This window comes from Rattus rattus, chromosome 9 (assembly GCF_011064425.1).
Source record: "Rattus rattus isolate New Zealand chromosome 9, Rrattus_CSIRO_v1, whole genome shotgun sequence".
In the NCBI taxonomy this organism is placed as follows: Eukaryota; Metazoa; Chordata; class Mammalia; order Rodentia; family Muridae; genus Rattus; species Rattus rattus.
Window position 1 is genome coordinate 46,561,434 of NC_046162.1, and position 24,564 is coordinate 46,585,997.

Here is a 24,564-nt window from a genome sequence, read left to right on the forward strand (position 1 = left end):
CCACAGAGACACGTGCACAGGGACAACCCCAAGTTGAAAGCAGAGAGTCAGCACACAGCGCCTCCTCCCAGGGACAGCAGAGAGGTTAGCCACCCACAGCGCCATGAGAGAAGGGAACAGCTTCTGCTTGGAGCCTCCAGAGGAACCAGCTCTGCTGACACTTGTTCTCAGACTTTCCATCTCCTACCTGGAAAACAAGGCATGTCTGCCATTTAAGCCACTGAGTCGGGCTTATTTACCGAAGCAGCAGGAGAGGGCGAGGCACTGGTGGATGAGCGAATCACCTGGGTCTCAGGGGGCAGAGAGTTAGTGTCTTTGCTAACACAAGGTGCCACCGGTTGCTCTTGGTTGAGTCTGGTGAGTGTTTTTCACTAATGAGTTGTCCCAGTTGCAGGGCGAGGACCCCTAGCTTTTTCCATTACTCCCCTCTAGTGCTCTCTGCCTGCTCTTGTCTTCAGCCTCCTCTTTCCAAGTCTCCCTTCTCTCTTGCTCTCGCTCGCCCAGCTTTTCACCAGGCATCCTGTTGGTCTCTCCCAGCTGTGCAAATAGCTACACTGACTTAACAGCCAGGAGAGGCCACTTCAGGGAATAGGAACAGAGAAGAGACCCAAGCAGTGTGGAGAGGCTCCTTGTGACCTGGCCAGTCTACTGGAGTCCACAGTTAGCCATAAGCAATGTGACCATGTTCACAAGGAGAGAATGACAAGTTGCAGAACCAGGAAGATAGTACAACCCACTTCTGGGGCAGGGATTGGGGATGGGGGGGCGAAGAGATAGTCCTGAATCTGCATGGTGATTACCAACGAATTGATACTAATGATATCTGGATTCCCAAACTTCCCATATTTGTTTGTAAATATGTCAGAGTTTTCAACTAGAAATGATGTGTGTGTGTGTGTGTGTGCGCACACACACACACACACACACACACACACACCAATAGCACAGTCCAGCTCCCTGTAACTAAGGATTCTATGTCTGAAGATTCAATTAACCTCAGAATAAAAATATTTTGAAAAATTTTCAAATTAATGTAGATACAGACTTTTATTCTTGTCATCATTCCCCAAGTAATACAATAGAATGACCACTTCACAGCAGGGACATTGTATTGGTGATTAGGAGTAACTTAGAGATGGTTTAAAGCAGTACCTCTCTCCACCTATGGGTTGCAACCCTCTTGGGGGTTGAACAACCCTTTCGCAGAGGTCGCCTAAGACCACTGGAAAGCACAGATATTTACATTATGATTCATAACAGTAGCAAAATTATAGTCACGAAGTAGCAACAAAATAATCTTATGGTTGGGGGTCACCACAGCATGAGAACTGCATTAAAGGATTGTAGCACTAGGAAGGTTGGGAACCACTGGAGTAGAGGAAGAGTATCTATAGATTCCATAAAACACTGAGCCTGTTTGTACAAAGGACTTGGTGTCTTCCAGGAATCTAATACTCATCACCATGGATACTGAGGGTCAACTGTAGTGATACAGCTGTTGAGGAGATGCAGAATCTACAGAGTCAGGGTGCAAATTGGGCAAAGCAGGCCAGAAATAGGGCAGCACAGAGCTTTCCTGTTACCAACTTCCTTTGATATTGCATGTAAGATAACAGTTCACCAATCAACCGTCCTGGTTGACCAAGACCAAGGGATTTTCCAGCATGTAGAAATTTTATCACTAAAGTTATTCACCCTATCTAGATTACACACACATGAGAGAGAGAGAGAGAGAGAGAGAGAGAGAGAGAGAGAGAGAGAGAGAGAGAGAGAGACTCTGAAAGATAGATACACGGGACCAGAAGGAGTCAGTCTTGCCATGCATAGCCACAACCATGGCCACAGCCACAGCCAAAGCCATAGCCACAGCCATAGCCATTGCCACGGCCATGGTCACAGCCACAGCGGTGGTTCCATTTACCATCACAGCTTACTAACAATCTTCTCAAGACTCTAATAGGCAAAGCTGGCTAACAAATCAGAAGAGCCATGGCTTCCCTAGAAAGAAGGCATTCCACATGGGTGAATACCCTCTGAGGATACACCAGGAGGGATGCCATGCTGGACCAGAGGCATACCTCAAACACTTCTCTCTTTGACATGCTCCAACATGGCTACCTGGCTTGGGGTCTAATCTTAAGGTGCTTTGACTCCTGAAACCTCTGGCTGTGTGCTACCTCACTTTCCTTCCCCGACATGTTTCCTGCAAGTTTCTCTCTTTTCAAAGTGTATTCTACACACAGGAAAGTAGGTGAACTAATGTGAGCCTCCTGTTAATTTCATTCTTTGGGGGAAATGGGAAACAGAGATTATTTGCTTATCTATCTGGGGAAACTGAGGCTCAGGAAAGGTTGGCACCTCATCTGAGGCTTCCCCCTGAATGGGAACAGATGCCTACCTGTGTACCTCTGCTAAGGGAATGATGCCATAGATCTTTTTCATGTGATTTTCACCCTACTCATCTTGCAAGTAACCATTGTGATAAAACTTACCTGTCGCATCCATACCTCCTCAGGAATGGTCACAGTATCTGTACAGGCAAATTGGCATCATGGGAGATGAAACAAGCAAAAACCTGGTTGATGTGGAAGACACTGTATAGCATGGGAAGCGCTGGAGTGGGTGAAGAGAGCTGGGCTCATGCCTGGGAAGTACCTTTGACCCACTCTGAATGCAATGCAGGCAGAAGCAAGAGAGCCTTCTCACCCTATCCTCTCCCTGGCTCTACAACTCTCCATCATCTCTAGTCTTTCCTGTCCATCACCTTAGGGAACTCACATCCTTCAGAACTCCAGTAGAGGCAAACACACCACTGGTTGGTATTGAACAAGCAACTCTCACAGGATCATTTCAAAATGTACAGGTATCAACAGACACTTGCCCATATGGGGAGGGGTGACGAGGGGGTTAGAGAGAACACAGGGTAGGGGATGATAGACTTTCGAACGTGTTCTAAACAAAAATGGACAAAGAACAAATGTAATTAGTTTTTAAAGCCCTCCATGTCCCACTGGGAAGAGTGGGGCAAGAGGAGGAGGAAAGCCTCACTCTACCACAGTAGGTGTGGACACCGTTCTCAGGTATTTGGAGCCTCCAGGCTGTCTGGCTCTCACATCACAAAATAAGGAAGGCATCCTCTTCCAGGATCACAGGACCTCTGACCGCAGATCCACCCAGGGCACACGTCTCAGCCACATAGCCTTGCTGATCCCAGCAATGCCCAGTCCAACGAACAGTGATGTCACACTGTTTGGGTTGGGATCATTCCTGAACCGTGAAGCAGTTAAGAAATATCCTGCCCCACTGGCTGCTATGCTCATAAAGGAGGACCCACGTGTATTTCCTTCTTGTTCCAAGACGCACCAGCTCATGCATTCGCTCACACCCAGAGGGAGAGACAGCACAGGACTGCCACCTCCCATGCAAATCACCTCCAGGAGTGCAGCTGGGCTCCTCCCGCTGCTCCTGGGCAATGCTCCTGGGTAGACCTTGTACAAGATGCCATCTCGGGCGCTGTGTATTTTTCCTCATTGTGGCTCTTTTGGTCGACGCTGTGGGCCTGGTCCTTTTGCTGCTGGGAATCTTTGCTCCACTAAACTACTGGGACTTCTTTGTCTACACGGGAGCTCTGATCCTAGCCCTGAGCCTACTGTTCTGGCTTGCCTGGTATTCCTTCAATATCGAGGTCCCTCTTGAAAAGCTGGACTTTTAGGGGAGCCATGGACAAGAGAGAAACAGGTGGCATATGCAGCTGTGAACCTGAGACCCTGGACATGAAGCCCCCACACAGAACACCCCACTAAGACCAGGTGAGTGCCCTTAAGACCTGCCTAGCAAGGTAGTGAAGAATGCTCAGACTGGCAGGGACAGGCCAGGACCGCATGGGCAGGTGGGTGGATAACTGCTCCTCAGCCAAGGACTCTGGAGGTGTAAGGCTCAGGTTAATGTAGTGTGGGAGACAACCAGAACAATGTGGAATGGATGCTTTCTTTTTAGGGACCACTTCCTCTAGTAGTCTTTCTTCCTCTAATAGGCCACAACGATTCCACTTGCCATCACACACACACACACACACACACACACACACACACACACACACACACACACACACCTCACACGATATAGAACATAGGACAAAAGAGCCCATCTTGAGCGTTGTACAGAAGTGTGAGGGGAGCGGCTCCAGCATGGGAAAGCATGGAAAGTTCCCCAGTAGCTGCTAATGGCCTTGCATGCCTGGAGGTGTGTGAGCTGGGCCCGTTTGGGAGCAAGCAGAGCAGAACCATCCAGAATGGCCTTTTTTTCTCTTGCTTCCTCCCTAAACCTGACAGGTGGGACAGCACCTGCTTCCCTCAGCAGTGCCACTGCCCTGCTCCTCACAGACTGAAGCATCCAGGACACATACCCAGACCAGCCTCAGTGGTCCTGAAGTCTAGAGACAGGCTTGGGTTTTCATTGGCCAAGTCCTATGTTACAGCCAGGCTAGTGGCTCAGTTGATTGCGTGGAACAACCTAAGAGCTACCTGTAAGACTTTGACACAGAGGTGAGGTGGAAAGGACAGCAATGGGCTGGCCCTTACAACCCAAAGTTAGAGGGCAGCTCTTCCCCAGGTACTAAAAGGGGAGTACTATTCACTCTGATCTTCATACCCTCCTCCCAAGGTGGGTTGGGACCTGCAGGTGGATACAACTTGGCACTCCCCTTTGATCAGGAAGCAAGGGAGCAAAGGTTCTTGCTGAGATGTAGGAAGGAAATAATACTCTTTTATTGGAGATTACATCTGGCCCTCAGACCTGTGGGAATAGAGAAGTACAAGATAGATGATGAAGGAAGGAGACATCAGAATCCCCACAGGGTTCACACCAGGCCTCCATGCCCCTTAGTTGGGTGACCATGGGTAGAGTGCAAGACATGTTAGGCCAAGTTTTTAAACACAGAAACTAGGAGACTATTCTCTGCTCTCACTAAATAGCCCAGAGAGTGGGAAGATATAACCAACTGGGTTCTCGTGAAGGTTTAAGTGTTATTGTTAGACATGTAGCCTTGCTAAGTAAACCTACCTGGAATCCAAAGTTGGAATTCACAGAACTCATGGTTGTCCCTCAAAGTTGGTCATGCTAAGAATGAATCCGTTCATTGTTTATCTCATGTAGCTTTGAAGCAAGGAAGGGCCCAATTTGCCGGTTGCACCATGGGAATGAGTCAGGCACTGGGTTGAGGTACCAGAGATGTTGTAAAGATCAGAGAATTCACTGACAGGTGAGGGACACAGACATTAGCCACAGAGTCAGAGTCACAGCAGTATGATAAGGAAGTGAGCAGAGGACTAGGAAGGAAGGGACCTTCCAACAAGGAAACCAACCTGGAAGGTGGAGTCACGGGCTTCCCAGGGTGATAGCAGGCTGAGCACCTAGGGGGAAAGGGTTCGATTAGAAAGTCTTTCAGGAGAGGGACTGGGTAAGACACAAGTCTCAAAGGAGGCAAAGAAGGACCAAGAATGAGGGCTCAAAGGGTGGAGGCCTTCAGCAGGCCGAGGCCCAGTCTGGCACAGGCTCCCAGGGCCTTCTTAAACATGTTGGTCATTCCTTTAATGAAAATGAGTTATCGTAGGATGGATTGTTGCATTGTTTTTCTAGACAGGGTTTCTCTTTGTAGCCCTGGTTGTCCTGAAACTTGTTCCATAGACCAGGCTGGCCTCAAACTCACAGAGATTTGCTTGTCGCAGTTCAGAGTACTGCGATTAAAGGCATGCACCACCACCTGGCTCTGTTGGGATTTTTATAAGCAAGGATTTATAAGGATTTAACTGAGTCTGTCTCCAAAAGATTGCCCGGGTCGCAGCACAGAGAGTGATAAGAATTGATATCAGAGCTTTGATATACCCAGCGCTAAGCTCCTTGTCCTGCACATCCTCCCTGTATCCAACTGAAACTCAATAGTCCCAGGCTAGCGAGGTAGCTCAGTAGGAAAAGGCACCCACTGCTAAGTCTGAGGCCCTGAGTTCAACCCCAGAGACCCACATGGTGGGAAGGGGAATTGACCTTTGGAAGTTATCCTCTGACTTCTACTTCTGCACTGAGGCATCCTAATACATGCCTCACTAATACACACACTAATACATGCATGCACACACACATGTGTAAACATGCACATGTGCACACATGCATGTAATTAATAAATAATGTAGTTTAAATTTTATTTTAAAAAAATAGTTCAATAAAACCAGGCAGTAATAGTACACTCAGGAAGCAGAGGCAGATGGATCTCCTGAGTTTGAGGCCAGTCTGGTCTATAGAGTGAGTTTTAGGACAGCCAGCAATACGCAGAGAAACCCTGTCTCAGATTTAAAACAACCACAAGACCCATACCTAGTTCCCTACTAGGACAGGGATGAAGTTCTAGGCCATCTTGATTTAATCCTGCTTGTGCCCTCCTATCTGTGTAACCTAGGGAAGGTTACTCCCTTTCTCCATAACTCTCCCCAAGTCTGTAAAGTGGAGCTAGTATAACCAATCGGTCATGACCTCCACCTTGACGGACATTACTGATAGTGGTCAAGCAAGGCAAAGGACACTCAGTCAAACCTCTATCATCAAGCTGCTAGCTGACCCAGGACAATGGGGGACCCTTCCTTTCAGATAGACACTCTTGAAAGACTATGATCCATTCTGCCTATGTGGTGCTGGGGCAGGAACCAGGACCTCATGCCTGTAGGTAAGTGCTTTACTGTTAAGCAATATCCCCAGCATGGCTAACTCTTAAGGCAATATACAGTATTAAAAGGGTGTTTTGCTCTGTTTTCAAAGGAAATGGGAATGGATGCTGCTCCCAAATGCCAGGCTTTCACTCAGGCTCATCAGGCTCAGCTGGACTTTCAGATTTAGGGGCTACCCAGTGTGCTCTCTGTGGGACATGGTCATTCCAACAGCACTTCAAACTTTGTGTGTCGGAGGCCCTCGAAGCCGCCAGGTCACCATCAACTTCTCCCTCCATTATTCCCTGTAGTGGATTCGTCCAGAATAACAACTTAGCATGACTGCCCCAGAGGCTGCTCATTCACTGTGGGGCTACATGCTCTCCTGTGACCTCGGACAAGTCCCTTTCTTTCCCTTTCCAACGGAAGCTAAGATCAGGGAATGCACTTAAAAGATCCCTACAGGAGTCAGCACAAGGCAGAGTGAGAGGACTGGAACCCAGATCCCCCTTCCCCACACATTCCACTCATGCAGGACACTGAGTTTTTAGCACGTTCACTACTAAATCACACACTAGTACTTTCTGTGGACATTTCCTTTGGTGCCCAACACTGAATCTCCAAGATGATTGGTGCCAATTCCCTTGTATTCTGCAACCTTTGGCCTCGGTATAATCACCAACTTTATTTATGATTTATGGCAGATTGTAACTGGTTTAGCCAGTTCTTAGCAATCAGAATGGGGTCAAGGAAAAAGAGCTAGACTCCTGAGTTCAGAGCCTGATGCCACATCCCCTCCCACATCCTTCAGAGAATGTGCAAGATGAGGCAGATAGGACCTGCTCCACCTGGCCCCAGAGTTAAGGAGGTCACGTTCCTGGTCTGCTATAGGACAGAGTGTGGCCTGGAGGCTCTGCCAGCCCTTGCTCTGCAGTGTGCCAGTTCTCCAGAGGCAAGAGGGCAACTGGTGCTAAACCTCAAAGGCTGCCCAGAAAGTTTCAGGATGACTGGCTCCTTTTTATAGCCCAACAGTGTACAGAGACCTCCTTGCTTTGATTTTTATCTCTTGGCCACTGTGTTTCCAGGACTGTTTGCTTCGTTTTATTTTTATTTATTTTTACTTCTCAGACATGTCCCATCAGATAAGTCCCCAGGCAAAGTCAAGTAAAGACTCTTGTCCATTTGCAAATTTAAGACCATCACTACCCTTAAACATACTCTCTCTCTCTCTCTCTCTCTCTCTCTCTCTCTCTCTCTTTCTCTCTCTCTCTGTTTCTCTCTCTCTTATACACTCCCTGGCCTCTACAACACACATCCTACAGCTCAGCAAACACACACGCACACAGATTATCTCCTTTGTCATATTGACACATGAATATACTACATATACATAGATACATTGCTTCCCTGTTGTACATAGATATTATTCTTTTTTTTAATTTTAAAGAATCTTAATACAAACTTAATATAAACTATTTCAGTCTCTCTTAACATGTAAGACACTGACTCAAAATACTTTATACCATTTTTTTAAGTATTGCCCAATAAAGGTACAAAATTAATATTTACGATTCCATTTTCTTCCATAAGATATAGCAAAAAATCTTTAAACCTTTAACAGAAGATACATTTTTTTTAAAAAGCAAATATTCGTACATTTTAATTCTACCACTAAAGGAATATCCTGTACACAATTTTCAGAGTGGTTGATGTCTTTAAGATGAATATTTTATAATTTCAGTTAAAAAATTACAACATGAAGCCACTGTCACAGATCATAAATAGAAATGCAATACTGTGTCAGAGAATATATATATATATCCCTCTCTTCTCTTTTGTGTTTTGGTTAGCCATAACAGGCTGGCATCCCAGCTGCCTCCAACACCACTTCCACAACAGCAGCAGCAGCAGCAAACCTTCGCTCTTTCTCCCAATGCCAAGCAATGTGTTTTTCCTAACATGCAGGGTCAAGGTAGTAGTCCCAATGGAAAGTTCCCAGGTGACAACCCCTTTAACCTCAGCCCCCTCCAGTACAATAATGCTTTTTGATGTGTTTGTAGCCTGTGGAGGCCTCAACCAGAAGTCTTTCATAGACAGCTTGAATTTTAGCTTAAATAACATGCAGTATTCTAACCAGTACATAGACATTCAATGTATACACTAGTGTGACTCCCTCATAAACGCCTTAATCTAATCACATACCACCCTATGGCTCTCCTCACACTTGCACACACCCATCATGAAACTATCGCCCACAAAAACAAGCACGCCCACAACGCTGCTATCAAGACCAAAAGATACACAAGGCTTATGACCCCGAGCCCAGGAAAGTGAAACTTGTTTCTCTGCATTTGCTTTTTAAGATAGGTAACCTCTCTTCTCTGCCCACGCTGCCGCTATGTCTGCTCAAAGGTTAGCCGGGTAAAAGGCCACCCACGGTTGTTCAGCAAGCCTATTCTCGGAACAGACACAGTGCTGGGGCCGTGTGAACAGCAAGCATCTCTCAAGTCTCTCCAGGGATTTCTAATCTAAGGAGAGAGATATTGCAAGTGCACACTGCTTCCCAAAAGTACACAGGAAAAGGCATTCCAGGAGATAAGCCCAGTCTTGCATAGGCTCTGAAAGCTGGAGTAAGCACAGAGCCCCTGGCTGGAAGCAAGGTCTATGTCTCCGGCCAAGGATGTGTGTGTGTGTGTGTGTGTGTGTGTGTGTGTGTGTGTGTGTGTGTGTGTGTGTGTGTGTTGGGGGGTGTGATTCAGATGTCTGGCCCTGAGAAACAGATAAGAACTTGACATCTAGAGATGGCACAGACCAGGGTAGCCTGGAAAGAGAAAGGCTGCAGAGACTAAATAATTAGAGAGCTTGGGGCGGCTAAACAGATATATTGTGTCTTCAGTGGGGCCCATTAGGAACTCTTACCACTTAGCGCGGCTCCTGGTCCTTGGTGTGATGGGGATGGCAACATTACAGACTGGAGAATGGCCAACCATGCTCCAGGAAGGGTTACTTGGCCGTTTGGATGAGTTGGAAGGTAAAGGCTCAGAGATGGAGAAAACACCCAGAAAGTGCAAGTTCTGGGTAACAAAGGTTCGGAGAGAAAGGATAGCTATAAGACGGGGGTGAGCCGGAGCACGGAGACTTCCTAACAAAATGGGCCTGTCCCGCTTTCTTTCAGGAACAGGCTGTGGCAAAGGCTCAGAAAGTGTCACCATTCCCAGAAACAAGACAAGTCAAGAGAAGCCATGTTTAATTCAAGTGATTGGTTTTTCTCTCAGTAACGGAGAGATGTAAGCCAAAAGGAGCATGAGAGCAAGACTACATGACTGGGGTGGGGGGCATGCATTGCTTAGCTCAGAAGAGAGATCAGACACGGAGCTGGAGTCAGGTCTTCGACTGCACACATGGATGAGATTTTAGAGAGAGAGAAGAAGCTGAGGGAAAGGGGGAGGCTGCAGAGATTTGGGGAGAAAGGAGACATGGGGAGGAACATTAAGACTCTCTGAGCCAGACTTCAGAGATTGCCGCTATTCCATTTTACCATAGTATCAATGCTTTGAGAAAAGAATCATGGGATAACCCCCCCTTTCCTCCTTTTCATCTTCCTCCAAACCTTCCTCTTCTTCCTCCTCCTCCTCCTCATCATCATCATCACAAATATTGACGTTAGGGTGACAAGGAGCATCGTGATTAACCCGCTTGAGCGATGTGATAGAGCCAGTACATGTTGGAGCTAAACTTTCTACAAGACCGCGCACTGGCAGGTATGGCCTCTGACCAAATCTGGCCTGCCTCTGATTTTTCTAAGTAAGGCCTCATTGGCTCTCAGTTCATTCCTTGGCTTCTGTTATTAGCCCCAGCTGCTCTATGCAGTAGGAGAGGCGTTGGATAGTTCAACCAGAGACCAGATAGCCTAACAAGTCTGAACTGTTGACTATCTGGCTCTTTTTAAAAGAAATGTATGCCAAACATCTGACCAAGCCACTGATGCTTCCTGTGGGAGACAAGGTCAGAGCTGTGGGCCATGCCTGTGCTTAGAGGAAGAGACAAGGAACACCAATTGGGTAACCCGAGTAAAAGTTCCCAGTAATAAGGGAGCACCACGATGAAGGTGGCAAAGAGGACAAAGAAAGACATGATTGACAGCATGGGGACGAGCCATGGTATGTTTCGGAGGCACTGAAGCCTCAGGAAAGGTCACGAGTCTTAGCAATGAGGCTTTATCAGTGAACAGTTGGGAAGGATCAGATGAATGCTACGTGTGGAGTGGCTGATGAGATGTACAAGGCCTGGGTGCAGAGTGGTCTCCAAAGTGTTTGGTGATGAATTAAGGAGGTAGGACAGGGGCCTGATAGCATAGGGTTCCTTTCTAGGGGTTAGGGTAGGTACAGGGAATTGGTTGAGGGTGAGTGGAGGAGGGAAATGGGGTTTGAGAGTGATGAGGAAAGATGGACTTCTAGGAATAGGGCATAGATTAGAATCAAAAGCCGAGGACAAAGCATTAGTTTTGTCGTTAAGGAGCTAATACTTGGTAAGCACCTTGTTTGAAAGCAGACAAACCAGTGGCTTATTTTCAGGCCCCACTCATTGCTTCCAAGTCAGAGAAAAAAAGAACTCAAAGCTCCATTGTATAGAAGGAAGGAATCGGAGTCTCAGATCTGTTTAAAGTCCTCCACAGGAAATTGGTGGGTGTGGAGGGACAGCGCTGGGATTCAGACCCGGGCCTGGCCATTGAGTCTTGTCTGAACCATATCTGTCTACTTTTGTCCAGCATGGGTCTGTCTGGCACAGAAGAATCAAATCAAGGCGAGTGGTCTTTGCAGCTCACCCTCTGACAGTATCCAAGAGGGACCCAGATGCTGCGACGATGAAGCGTTCACATCACCCACCAGGATAGCCACAAATGACTGTGAATACCAAGGCTCTCTCTGAAGCCCAGGCTCCCGGTGCCAAACCGCTGCTACTGCTGCCTCCACTCCAGAAGGTTGTGGAGGACCAAGAAGCCATGATGCTCCACCAGTGGGGCTTTTATAGGAACCACTCCACTCCAGGCTTAGATACCAAAGAAACCTCTGGCCAAAGTCTTTTCAAAGAACTGCCGACTGAAATTAAGCACAGACAACCCAATCGGGGTCTCCCATGAGCACGCACCACACAGTAATTTTGGCATGTCCCTTTGACGTTCACTAGACTCCAAGGGCCTGGTTCCTCTTCACCCCACCACCCAGGGGATATACAGAGGCTGATTCCAACATGGAGACCACATGAATGCACAGGCAGCAGTGAGCACACAGACTGTCTTTACTGGGGAACATGCTGGCACTGTTCACACAGGCCTATCTAGGTGTAGAGCATGGGGGCGGCTCACATCGCACTCCAGGTCACCTGAAACCTCCAGGTACTTTCTCTGATAAGCACAGTAAGACTCTGCTGTGCTGTCTGGGTGTTGTCCATGACTTAAAGGATAAAACTACATTTCTAGTCCAAATCACATGTAGTCTACTGCAGCCTGGCCCCAGGATCTACTGAAGACCATCATTCCAGGGGCAATCACAAAGATGTCATCCAAGCTAACCTGTGCTACTAATTTATATTCCCCATGGTCTGATTTTGTACTCGATATTTATATTATGCACTGAATGCACATGTTTCCTTTAAGATGTCTCGCATCATGTATGGTATGGGGTATTTACCTACAGAAAGAAGTGGACGCATTGCTATGTGTGTGGCATGATCTGACTCTGAGTCTGCACAGTGACATAATCTCCTCACACCCTCAGCTTTAGGGCGCTGTCTTCCCATTTATTTATCCCAGGAGTCTACTTTGAGGATGCTGCCACCATCCTCCAAGGGAACACACAGAGCCCAGGGGTTAGCCCCACCAGGTAGACGATTCTGGCATCTCTGGGATCATCCAGCAGCTTGGCTCCTCAGTATTAGGATGAACTCAGAGACCTGAAAAGATATCATGAAAAATAGCCCATTTAAAAGAAAGGTTGAGCTCCTATCCAGAACCTACCTTGGCCTCCTTCATTCCTAACCCTATTGGTAGTGCTTGTTGGAAATGTATGGAGAGGAGCTGACCCCATACCAGAGAGAGACCAGCTCTTTTTCCTTGAGGTACTGCTATTCATACAGTAATGTATGAGGCTAGTAACCAAAGTCCCTAGGAAGACCCTATGCTGGACTCCCCTAAGTTCTCTTCATGAGACCTACACAACTGGGTATTTTGTTTTGGCTGCTGCCGCCGCTGTGGTTATTTAATTCTAGAAGTGGAACCAGTCTCTATTTCTTTGGGCTGGGTACCAAATGCAGTCTCTGGCTCTCACTCAGCCACACTCACAGGGGAACACTAGGCTCACACTCAGCCCAGAGCATAGGTGCACACCAAAGACAGACTGAAAGAGCTAAGATTGACTGAGCATCTGCCCTGGCTGATTCCCACCTCACACGAGGTCCTCACGGCAGGGAATCCCAGATGCCGTTTGCACCTGTTTTCCTCCCAGCTCTCTGTCTAGTAACGCGCAAGATAAAGACGGTCCGGTGTGTGTGTATACTGGGTCTGCAAAGGCATGAGCTTGACTCCTGAATCATCTCCCTAATTAGTGAACACGCTCTTACAGGTCAGAGCATCTGATCATGGCCTTGGAGAGCAAGTGTCCAACAATCTGAAATAGCACATTCGAGCTGGCTATCCCTGACTAACACCATAGAAGAAACTGTTGACTCACAGAGAAGAGCTCCTGAAATTCATCAAATAGCTTGCTCCGGGGAGTGGGGGTGGGGGGGATGGGAGGAGGGTGATTCTGCTAGAGCAAAGCTCAGTCCACAGCTCTGTTTACAGAGACAAAGCTCTGGAACTCCTTAGGATGGACACTTCCCCAACTGTCCAGATTCTCTTGAATGCAGTTTCAGGTTCAGTGAATCTGGACAGGGTCTAAGATTCTTCCTAATAAAATTTCAGGTGTTCCCCCTTGCCACTAATGCTTGTGACACGCCAAAGAGCAGAGATCTCCAAAGACTTAGCCATCTTAGAGAGAGGAAAACCCACACGTGAGGTAGTTCTCCCAAGTGCAAGGGGCTGAAAGTGGCAGGTCCAGGTTTGGAGCCCAGGTCTCTCTGCTGTCAATCAAATCCTCTTTTCCCTCTGGGAATGGCTGACTGGCTTCTCCCCAGCCATACAGAGCCTCAGGCAGAAACAAGGAAACAAAACAAGCCAGGGGAAATGAGGCAGACTCGTGCTACAGATGAGTCATGCAACTTCATACCTCCGGCATCAACCCGGCTGTGCTCTGTAAGGGAATGAGCTCCAGGCTGCTCTGTGTCACCCCGGATGCCAGGGTGTTGAATGCACAGGTGCTCATTATGCTGGCAGGGCTTGAAGAGAGAGAGGGCAGGGGAGGGTTGGGACGGGCGGGGGGGGATTAAGCCAATTTACATTTTATCTGCCACCCTTCAGACTCATCTCATCAGCCCTCACAAGACAGGTTCCCTAGAGAGGCAACTGGCCTTTTCCATGCAACTGAATTCACTACCCTCCTCCTGCCTCTTAGAGACTTTTGTAGGTGTTCTCCATCCACAAGGAGATGATGGCAATGACATCATAATCCCAACAATCAACTGGGATTCAGCATTGGCTGTTTGAGACTTCTATAACCCCCTAAGCGAGCAGATACCTGAGACAGTAACCCTTCCCTTTTGTAGAAATCAAAGTACAGAGCTGTTAATCTTGAGTCATCTCATCGGGCTCATGGTGACTCTAGGACTGCAAGGCATCGTGTTTAAAAGCCATTTAGAGAAGTCTATTGCTGGTCATCAAGTCTTCACATAAACACATGCCCGTGGCTTATCAGAGATAGGTCCCATAAAGTCTGGGGGAAAAGGACATACTAGTGGGAAAGATGGTTCCCTCCCAAACATTTGTCTCAAAGCTCCGTACATTCGACTCATTTCTTAATGCAATTAAGTAGGTGGGAAGGAGGGGAGCTTATCATGGCTGGAGTGCGAGCTGACTCTATTACAGTTGATGGGGGTTCAGAAATGTTATTTATACGAAGGGCCAAAGAGCCTGGATAAAGACTAACCCTGAGGATAATGAAGTTAGAAAGACAAGCCTGACCCTTTGGGGAAAGAGATGTTTTATGGGTTTACTCTGCTTCTGCCCTCATCAAGGATCCATGTTTATTCTCTGAGGACACCACTGGGTCTACATCCAGCATCCACTTGGGTTATATTAGTTCAGGAGACATGGTGATCATCTGGCAGAAAAATGAAACAGTAGGTGCCAACTAACAGATAACTGAATCTGTTTATGAGACAAATCATCTATTCCACGGCTCCCAGAAGTTTCCTGGCAAGGTAGACACACAAGGATGGAGGCCAGCCAAGACAACAAGGGGGTTGGCCTAACACCCATTGTCAGAGACACTGGGATGAGAAGCTTAGAGTGTCAGAACCTGACTGTGGGTCTACGATGGCCAATTCTGCTCTGTGAGAAAGCTCTCTGTCCATCCAAGCACCAAATAAATGGATGCCAGTAGTGGCTGACTTTACAGCCTTAAAAACTCTTGTGTTTTTTATGTACTTTTATCCAACCAATAGTAGCATCAGACCACATCCCACCCAGGTTCCAGACCCTGTGAGGTTTTTAGCATTTGAAGTTGGTAGCATTCAAGGGTATGGAGGATCTACTGTGGTCCTACCCAAGCTGTTCATTGTGACCCACACCAAGCTGTTCCCAAACTCAGAGAAATAAATAGATGTAACCAGTGCACCATTTCACATGTTAACAGCTTAAGCACTGCATTTGATCTGACCCTAATTATTACTGTTTTCCTTCCTAACTCATTTCCAGAACCATTTGCTCCAGTACTACCCCGTCCTATGGAACACTTTTCTTCTTAGTTTCACTTGTTCCCAAGACACTAGCCTACACCACAGTGAGGAGGCCCAGACTATAGCCTCTCATGCCCCTACATACAGCATTGGATCTGATGTCTTCTCACTCCTGACCCCCTGTTTCCCACAAATCCTCCTCTTCTAACCTCCAACACTGTGGCTGTCTTTCTCTGAGGACATGCCTACATTCTTGATTGCTAATTCCAGTCAGGAGGCTTGACTTTGTCCCTGCCCAGGGCCTGTCATCTGAAGAAGACTCCAGGGCCACAATCCTCAGTTCTTGAGAACACTTAAAGGAGTGGCTCTCAAAGTCCAGTCTCGGGACCAGCAGCAGCTTCCTCACCTGGGATCTTGGTATAAATGCAAAGTTTCTAGTCCCCCAGCGTGCCCAATTCCCTATCCCCCTAAGGACTTTCCTGGCTCCAGTATTGAAGGTTGTATGTCCTGGGAACCCTTAGTTAGACAAACTAATAAGGTTAGTCACCTTCCCCTATACCACACCTGCTCAGTAACCAGCTATAGACATAGGGTACAATGATAGGTGATTAAAACATTGTCCAGTGGACTCAGGTCACGCTTGGTCAAGTTGGAGAATGTAATGTTACAGGAGGGAGTGAAAATACTCTACAGAGACACTTGAGTTACTCTCTTTGGCTTCAGACTATTGAGACAATTGGACCCCCAAGGTAGTGGAATTTCCCAGGAATCTCAAGCTGGGAGAAGGAAAGGACTTAAGTCTGGTTCAGCCATAAGGGAAAGAGTTCCTAGAAAGAGATTAACAGAAGTGATTGGAGCTGAGACAAAGATGAGGGGCAGCACAGTGACTTAATGGAGATTGGCTAGTTCTACACACCTCTGTTCCTCTGTTCAAACCTAAAACTCAGGTAAGGCCCTGAGACACTAACTTGACGGGCAGTAGGGGAGGTACTAAACCTCTTTGATCATCTTCCCTATGAAGCCCCATGGAATATCTCTCCCTTTTCTGATTTCTCTATTAACTGTCTTTATTTGGACCATTCGGAGCAGGTAGTGAGCCTGGGTTGCTAGGGTCACCAGAACCCAGGCTTTTGACCCTAGCTCCAAAAAACGAGAATGTCTGTCCTGATTGGTTTGGCGTGTGGAACTTAACCATTTGCCCAAGGGCTAACCTGTGTATGGCTGCATGTCCTCCGCACTCCCCCTGAGTACAGCAGCATAAAATTTGACCTTCTGTCTGTCACATGGAGTCCAGGTCCGGCTGCACTAGCCCCCGGCAGTTCTCTCAGCTATGGGAACCTCATGTCCTAGCTAGTCCGTACTGTCCTACGCTTCTCAAAACTGACCTGTCAGCCAGAAAGCAGGAGGGATGGACAAGTGCTTACTACTGTGTCCTTGGGATCTCAATTTTTAAGAAAAGCAACACTTCCCCTCTACTAGAAAAGAAAGCTACATGGGGTGGGAGAGACACTTGGGCCTTCAGAAGGGAAGAGGAAGGCAGACAAAGAAGAGAGTTATTAAGAGGTGAGATGCTTCAGGGAAAGATTTCAAGAAGGATGGATGGGGAATGTGAAAAGGAGAATTGTGGAAGAGAGAAACAGATAGGAGTGAATTGGGCTGAACAAAGAGAGGGGCTGTTAGGGTGTGGTCCCCCTTCGTGCAACCGCAGGGAGCTGGGACCTCCTTAGACAAGCAAATCCTTGGTCTCATCTCAAACTTCCTGAAATAGGAGTTCTGGAAAGGGCATTCAGAAGCCCCTTGTCAACTCTGATGCTTTGTCACTTTCTGTTTCTTCAGGGAGCACAATGTCCCAGGGTTAGGAATTTGAGGTGATTTTCAGTGTCAGAGTCTGCCTTGGGCCACATGACTCTAGTGAAAGTCAAGAGCCATCCCTTACTCTACCTAATGACTTCCTGAATCTATAGAGATGAAGACTAAAGGAAGAAGTCCCTCCTCTGCCCCCCTTCCATGCCTACCCCACTACATCTCTAGTGCCAGGCAGCTCAATACTCTGTGGACCTCATCTGGAAGATGTTCTTGGATGGAAAACATCCTTCAGAAACAGTGTCAGTTTCCAACCTGGTCGTCATCGCATCAAAATCCTCCTCTACCCACCACTTCCACCCCATCCTTCTTGTCTTGAAGTATGTTGTCTGCCAAAGATATTGTAATCACCATGGAATAATTAATTCATTTTCTCCATGATTTATTAATCAAACCCATCCGTAACTGGGTATCCAAAAAGCAAAAAACAGATGTATTAGATTTCCATTAGCTTTTTTGAAACATTTAAAGTAATGCATTATAACCCCATAAATCCTTTGGGAATCCGTGAAGAACAAATGAAACCAGAGATTTTAGCTTTTAGCTGCCTGTGTGGAGGAGGGTAGTGTGAGAAGAGCTGGAGAGAAAAATGCTTCTCTCTGCTCTCCCCACTACTACTAGCTACCTCAGGACTTTAACCCCTTCCACAAACCCTACCTTCCTCTACATTTCTGGAAACTACCCAAGGGGCAACTCACAAGCAAGACCAGCGTTAGCTTAGCATCAGAGAAGTTTGTACTAGATGCCCTGCTTCCCTGTTCCCAAAGAGACCACCCTTCGGGCCTTACCTCAGCTCCTACAAACTCAGTCCCTCGTCTGCTTCATTAAAATCATCTGAGGATGAAGTATGTGAGTGGTTGGCTGGCTCAGAACTTGTTCCCAGGACCCTTCTCTGTCACAGCAATCTCAAGGCCACATGAGCAACATGAGATGCTCAGCCACAGTGCCATGCAAGTTGCTAGAGGTAGACATTTTCCACTTCCTCCTGCAAAGCCTTGCCAGGGAAAGTGCACCTGGAGGACAGACCCAGTGATAGACAGGATCAGGCTTCGCTCCTACTTTTTCCTCTCTCATTTGGTGCATTTGTTAGCCAACACATCTTTTGAGTCTTGTTATGTAGCACAGGCTGACTTGAAATCCACAACCCCCCTGCTTCAGCCTCTTGATAGCTGACTTGACAGGAGTGCACCACAGGAGAGTCCTTCCTGACCCTTCCCTATGACAGGAGGGAAGCAGCCTTCAGTCATGGAGCTGGGAGAGGTCGGCCTCCAACAAGACAAGTTCAGAATCTTTCAGGATTGTAAACTTGTGCGAGTGCTGACTTCCCTTTATTATTTTTCAATGTTTTATTTAATATTCATGCTTGTTTATAATGTGTTTGGATCAAATCCCACCCCGCCCCTGCCCACACTTCCTTTCCTCCATGTTCCTCCCAGATGTTGATTTTTCACTCCATAGTATATCTGTGTGTATTTGGCACTTCTAAAATGTGCCCAAATTTTTAAGTCAAATTTCTATCATTTTGCCTGTGGGTTTATTTTCCTGAACCTAGTGACATGGGCCAGTTGCACAGCCGAGAAGGAATTTCACCATAGGCCACGATTCTCTGCCAGTCACATGTGGGTGCTTGTAAGGTTTCCAGGCAAGCCCAGCCATGTCTAATGCCCCCTGGGAAAGAAAGAAGCACCCATCTTGTCCCAGCTCCATGTTTGCCACGGGAGAATGAGTCACAGGTGGCCTGAAACCCATTCGACCTGGCCTCTGGTTTGCTGTTCTTCCTGGCATGTTGTTCTTCCTCTCTGGGTGAGAGCAAAGGTCCAGAGATGGACAAGGGGTCCCCAGGGTGGCCAATCATGTGGGTAAAGGAGTGTGGTCAGGAACCTTGCTGTGCTGAGCACACAGAAGTACTGATGCCAACATCATATTCTTTAGAGGATGAGGGCATGAAAGCAGGTTAGGTGGCATAGGTGGCATAGTTCAAATTCCTGGCCCATGAACTACAGCCACTCGAAGCACACATTAGCCCCCAAAGCCACTGGGAGGTATCAGCCAAGTTCAAGAGATTATGCTGCTGAGTCCCAACATAGCCTCCCCATGGGGGCAACAAGGGTTACCCCCGAACCATTAAAGGTGACGTCTTAAATGAAACCCTTTATCTCCACTATGATTTATTATTGATAAAAGCCAATGCCAGGAGTTGATTACGCAGGTGAACTTAGACCAGCTGCCGTGTGCTAAACACCTAGAAATCACAGTCTCCACATGCTAATTCACACAACAAAACTCCATCCAGGAAGAATCCTGATTAATTCCAAACATACCCGCCATCGCAACCACTCTTCATTAAATCGATAACATTTGCATTTTTACTGTCCTTCATCCCAAATTCCTCTTGAATCTATATGATATCATGAAAGTCTCCCTTGCCTCTTGTGCATAACCATCAGAAGGTTGCTCAACCCTGTTCTACCCAGGAAGAAATGGTGCCATGCCTTTCCACAAACACCGATGCTCACAAGAGAACACTGGCTGGAAAGGAGATGAAAGGTGTGGACAGTTCAGGGCTTCCTGTGGTAAGCTGAGTAGCTTGAGGCTATGTGCCTGCAACTTACCTCATCTGGCAACAGAGTCTTCTCTGTATTATCAACAGCTTTGCACTTGAAGGGTTTCTGAATATGCTACAGTAGGACAGACAAGGGGCTTGGGAACTAAAGGACAGAGCAAAGAAATGATACCATAAACTCAGGGTCCTACCCCACCCCTATACACATTCACACATAATGGTGATTTCCTGAATGTTGGAGGCAGAATAGGAGCCATCAGTTGAGCTCATTACAGAGGCTGTGATTTGGATTGAAGTCTAGGACTGGCATGACATCAAACCCCGCAGTATGGAAGTAACACCCGCAACGTTGAGAGTTAGTGGTAGACTTTAACCTCACACAAAGGGTAAGATTAAGTTTGCTCGGGGTTGGGGATTTAGCTCAGTGGTAGGGCGCTTGCCTAGCAAGCGCAAGGCCCTGGGTTCGGTCCCCAGCTCCGAAAAAAAGAAAAGGAAAAAAAAAAGTTTGCTCTCCTTAACACACACACACACACACACACACACACACACACACACACACACACAGCCCCTCTCGCCTTGCCCAGTAACCACCTACAAATCATAGTCAACTGAAGCAGACAAAGTTTTGGAGTAAAGCTGAGACCTGGGTTCCCCCTTTAACCTTCAACTTGCTGGCCAAATGGCTGTCCCTACAGCCCCCTTTGCACTCCCATCTGTAAAATGGGCTCTTGGAGCTACCAGGCAAGCCCACACGATGGTGTAATAACCAACTTCTATTGAGTTTGCACCACGTGTCAGCACTTTTCACGCTTTATCTCCCTTTCTGCTTATCGTAACCTTGTAAATTTATGACAGATGATCTGGAGAAATTCGGGAACTTGTCCTGGGTTACAATCAGTGACAAGGAGAGATGGGACTAGAACCTGACAATCTGATGGCACAGCACTTTGAGACCCATAAAGCACACTTAGATGTAGGTGAAAAGTGAAAGGTAGGGTAAAGTCAGCACTGGGGAGATAGTGGTCAGTGGAACTCACGACAAGGCAGATTTTTGTCATTTCCCAGGCCTCACATTGTCAGGCAGCACATCTGTATTTTAATAAACTCCATCAAGTAATTCCAAATGCACCTGAATCAGAGAGTTAAAATTAGGTGACTACAGAGACCAGCTTTAGCTAGCGTGAGGTGACAAGGGCAGAGTTTACCCTCTCACACCATCACGAAATAACTATGTATAAAAGAACAGGTGAAATCAAGAAAACCAAATACTGACTCTTTGATAGATGGATAAAGGCAGACTCATGAGGAAAAATGGAGTAAAATGACTGATATATAGAATGAGAGAAGAGACGCTGAAGGTTTACAGATGCTAGAAAGCTACAGAATGGATGTGAAGAGTGAGTTCAAGATATCTCTGCTACTTGCCCTGTTCCTGCAACAAAGTGTCCAACAAAAGCAATTACTAAATATTTGTTTGTTTTATTTTACGAGCTTCTCTGCTTGTGAGAGCGGATGTAGATGTGCACCCCGTGTGCAGTGTTCATGGAGGCCAGAAGAGGGCATCAGATCACTCTGCAACTGGAGGTACGGATGGTTGTGAGTTGCCATATGGGAGGCGAGAATCAAACGTGGGTCCTCCAGAAAGGCAGCCAATGTCCTTAAGCACTAAGCCGTCTCTCCAGCCCCAACAAAAGCAGCTCAAAGAAGAGGATATTTGGAGCAGGAGAGATGGATTAACAGTTAAGAGCACTTCTTGCACTTTCACATGGTGCGTGTGTGTGTGTGTGTGTGTGTGTGTGTGTGTGTGTGTGTGTGTGTGTGTGTGTGTGTGTGTGCTATAATCTGGCTGCCCTCGTGGAGATCTGAGAGTAGGAAAGATTCATTTATCTACATCTGGAATAGTCAGGGGGGAAACATCAATAGTGGATCTACAGTCTGCCCATCCCTCGGTCGACAGCTGAATCGGAATCTCTGCAGGCAGACAGCAAGTCTATGCCATAGTAATCCGGTAGCTGGCATGCATCAGGACTGACAGCCACAAGGAAGGGGAAGTCCCTGCGCCTTGTCCTACCTTTCTGAGTGTAAGGGGAGCTGTTTTGATATGTCTGTAGAGGTAGAGGGGGCACAAAATCCATGCATGGAGATTTTCATGCAAGAACAATCACCGTTTCATAGAAAGTGTGTGCGTGCCTTCGTGTACCCCGTCTTCTGGAGAACTGAAGGCCAAGGAGCTGAAGTGACTCTTCAGGGTCCCATGGCTCCTAGGTAAGAATCAAACGCAGTCACCCAAACATCTTCCTACTCCAGACTCTTTGGGTATCAGAAGAAGGCAATCAAGAAGACTCCACCTGTCAAAACCTCGCTTCCCTCACGAGGCCCATCTCCCTTGCAACCACCTCCCCAGTCGCCTACAGACACCCTAGCCCCCACATTTCTCCTGCGTTGCACATGATGTCCCTGCTTCTCTGAGTTCTGCCATCTTTGCTAACAAGGGTTCAACAGACAGTAGCTTATTGTTAACACCTACTCCAAGAGTGTCATTAAATTCTGCCCTAGAGGAGCTGGAGAGATGGCCCAGTGGTTAAGAAAACTATCTGTTCTTGAGGAGGACCTGGGTTTGGTTCTCAGCGCCCACATGGCAGCTCACAGCCATTTGTAACTCTGATTCCAGGAGATCCGACACCCTCTTCTGGCCTCCAAAGACACCAGCTACACATGGTACACGTACATCTCTACAGGCAAAACACCTATTCATGTGAAGTAAAATAAATTTTTAAAAATGCTTGCACATTCATGTGTCTTATTTATAGCCACATAGTTGGCCATGGCTCAGTGTGATGTAGCAAAACCTAACAGAGCTGAGCAGACAAAATTCATTCCAAATAACTCACGCCCTTGGTGGTGTCTGCGGGTGTGAGATCCAAGTCCATTCCAGCATAGAGGGGGAGAGCAAAGGAGCCTACATAAAGTGATAATGTCCTCCATCTTAAATTAATGAAGAACAAAGGAATACTGTATTTACATTGTGGCCTGTAAGGCAACCAAGAGGAAACACACACACACACACACACACACACACACACACAGAGAGAGAGAGAGAGAGAGAGAGAGAGAGAGAGAGAGAGAGAGAGAGAGAGAATGGGAGCACAAAGGGCAAAGAGAAAACAAACAGTATAATGTTGGGCCTGAATCCAACACACAAATTACAAGACAGAGATTATCCAGGTGTAATATTTTCAGTTACCCAGTTATACGCTATCTACCAGAAACCCACTTCAAATATAACGATACCGGTAGGTTAAAAGCAAATGAATGAGAAAGCAAAGGCTATGTAAACATAGCCAAAGAAAAGCAGGATTACAAAAATGGATAGAGGGAGGCCAACTCCCCACCCCACTTTCTGTTTTCTGACTAAAATCACAGGGTGGCTTAACAGCTCTACTCTTTGAATTGGCCGGCTGTGGACTTTTCCCAACGGGCCTAAGCCCATGCCAGGGCTTTCAACTCCCCCAAGTACTGATAAAGGTGGCAAAGCCGTTGCACAAAAACATGGGGGGCGGGGGCAACATGGCTTCACCCTTGAACCAATATTTCTTAACTCCTTATAAAAGTTCCACACTGAGGCTACCAAGATGGCTTTGCAGGTAAAGTCGCTTGCTGCATAAGCCTGAGGACCCATGTTTGATTCAAGGATCCAAAAGAGAGAAGCAACTCCACAGAGATGCCCTCTAACCTCCATAAACACTTTGTGACACAAGCCTACTTTACACACACAGCATCCACACACATTGGTGATGACAACAATTAAACTAATAATATTTTTTAACTCTACATATTGATCCCCTCACTGAATATCTATCTAGTAGCACATCCCTTTCTCTAACTGTCAATCATGGGGAGAAGTGTGTTTTGCACAGATCACCTAGCATCAGAGCTTCTAACACCCTCCCCCATACTACAGGTAGATGAATTCATGGCCTCACTCATGCTAGGCAAAGACTCTACCCCTGAGTGACATTCCGAACACCCCTACACCCACACTGTATTCTGAGACAAGGTCTCACAAAGGTACCCAAGCCGGTCTCAAACTTGTGATCCTCCTGCATGTACACAGGGTATCTGGGATTACAGTCACATGGCGCTCTCGATTCAGTGCCTCATTCTTTGGACTCTTGCCATCCCCTTGTCAGGATGCATTGGGACACATCTTTTAGGCCACTTCCCTGCTACAGCTTTTGGGGGTAACTCCAGCTGAGCTTGAAGATGTAAAACTAACATAAAAACAAAGAGAATATGATATATATGAATATGATATATGAGATATTTATCATAACACACACACACACACACACACACACACACACACACCACGGAATCTCTGAACTCTAAGAACCTAAGAGAAAATTCAGGCTAGCCTGACTCACAAAGTGGGATCCCCACACACACCAAAAAGAGGCAAAGAAAACTTCCAGGGATGTAAAGGGACATTATATAATGACAAAGAGCCAAGTAATCAAGACAACAGGAAATTCAAAGAACCAATGCACCAGTGGCTACAGAGATGGCTCAGTGGTTAAGATCACACACTGCTCCTGCAGAGGACATGGGTTT

At 46.9% G+C, this 24,564-nt stretch overlaps 1 long non-coding RNA gene across 1 annotated transcript; it reads left to right on the plus strand.

Annotated features, from left to right (window-relative positions):
• Positions 1-3,335: 3,335 nt before the first annotated feature.
• LOC116909796 lies at positions 3,336-12,426 on the plus strand. Its single transcript, XR_004389099.1, has 2 exons — positions 3,336-3,809; positions 11,464-12,426. It is a non-coding gene; the product is annotated as an uncharacterized LOC116909796 (long non-coding RNA).
• Positions 12,427-24,564: the final 12,138 nt, after the last annotated feature.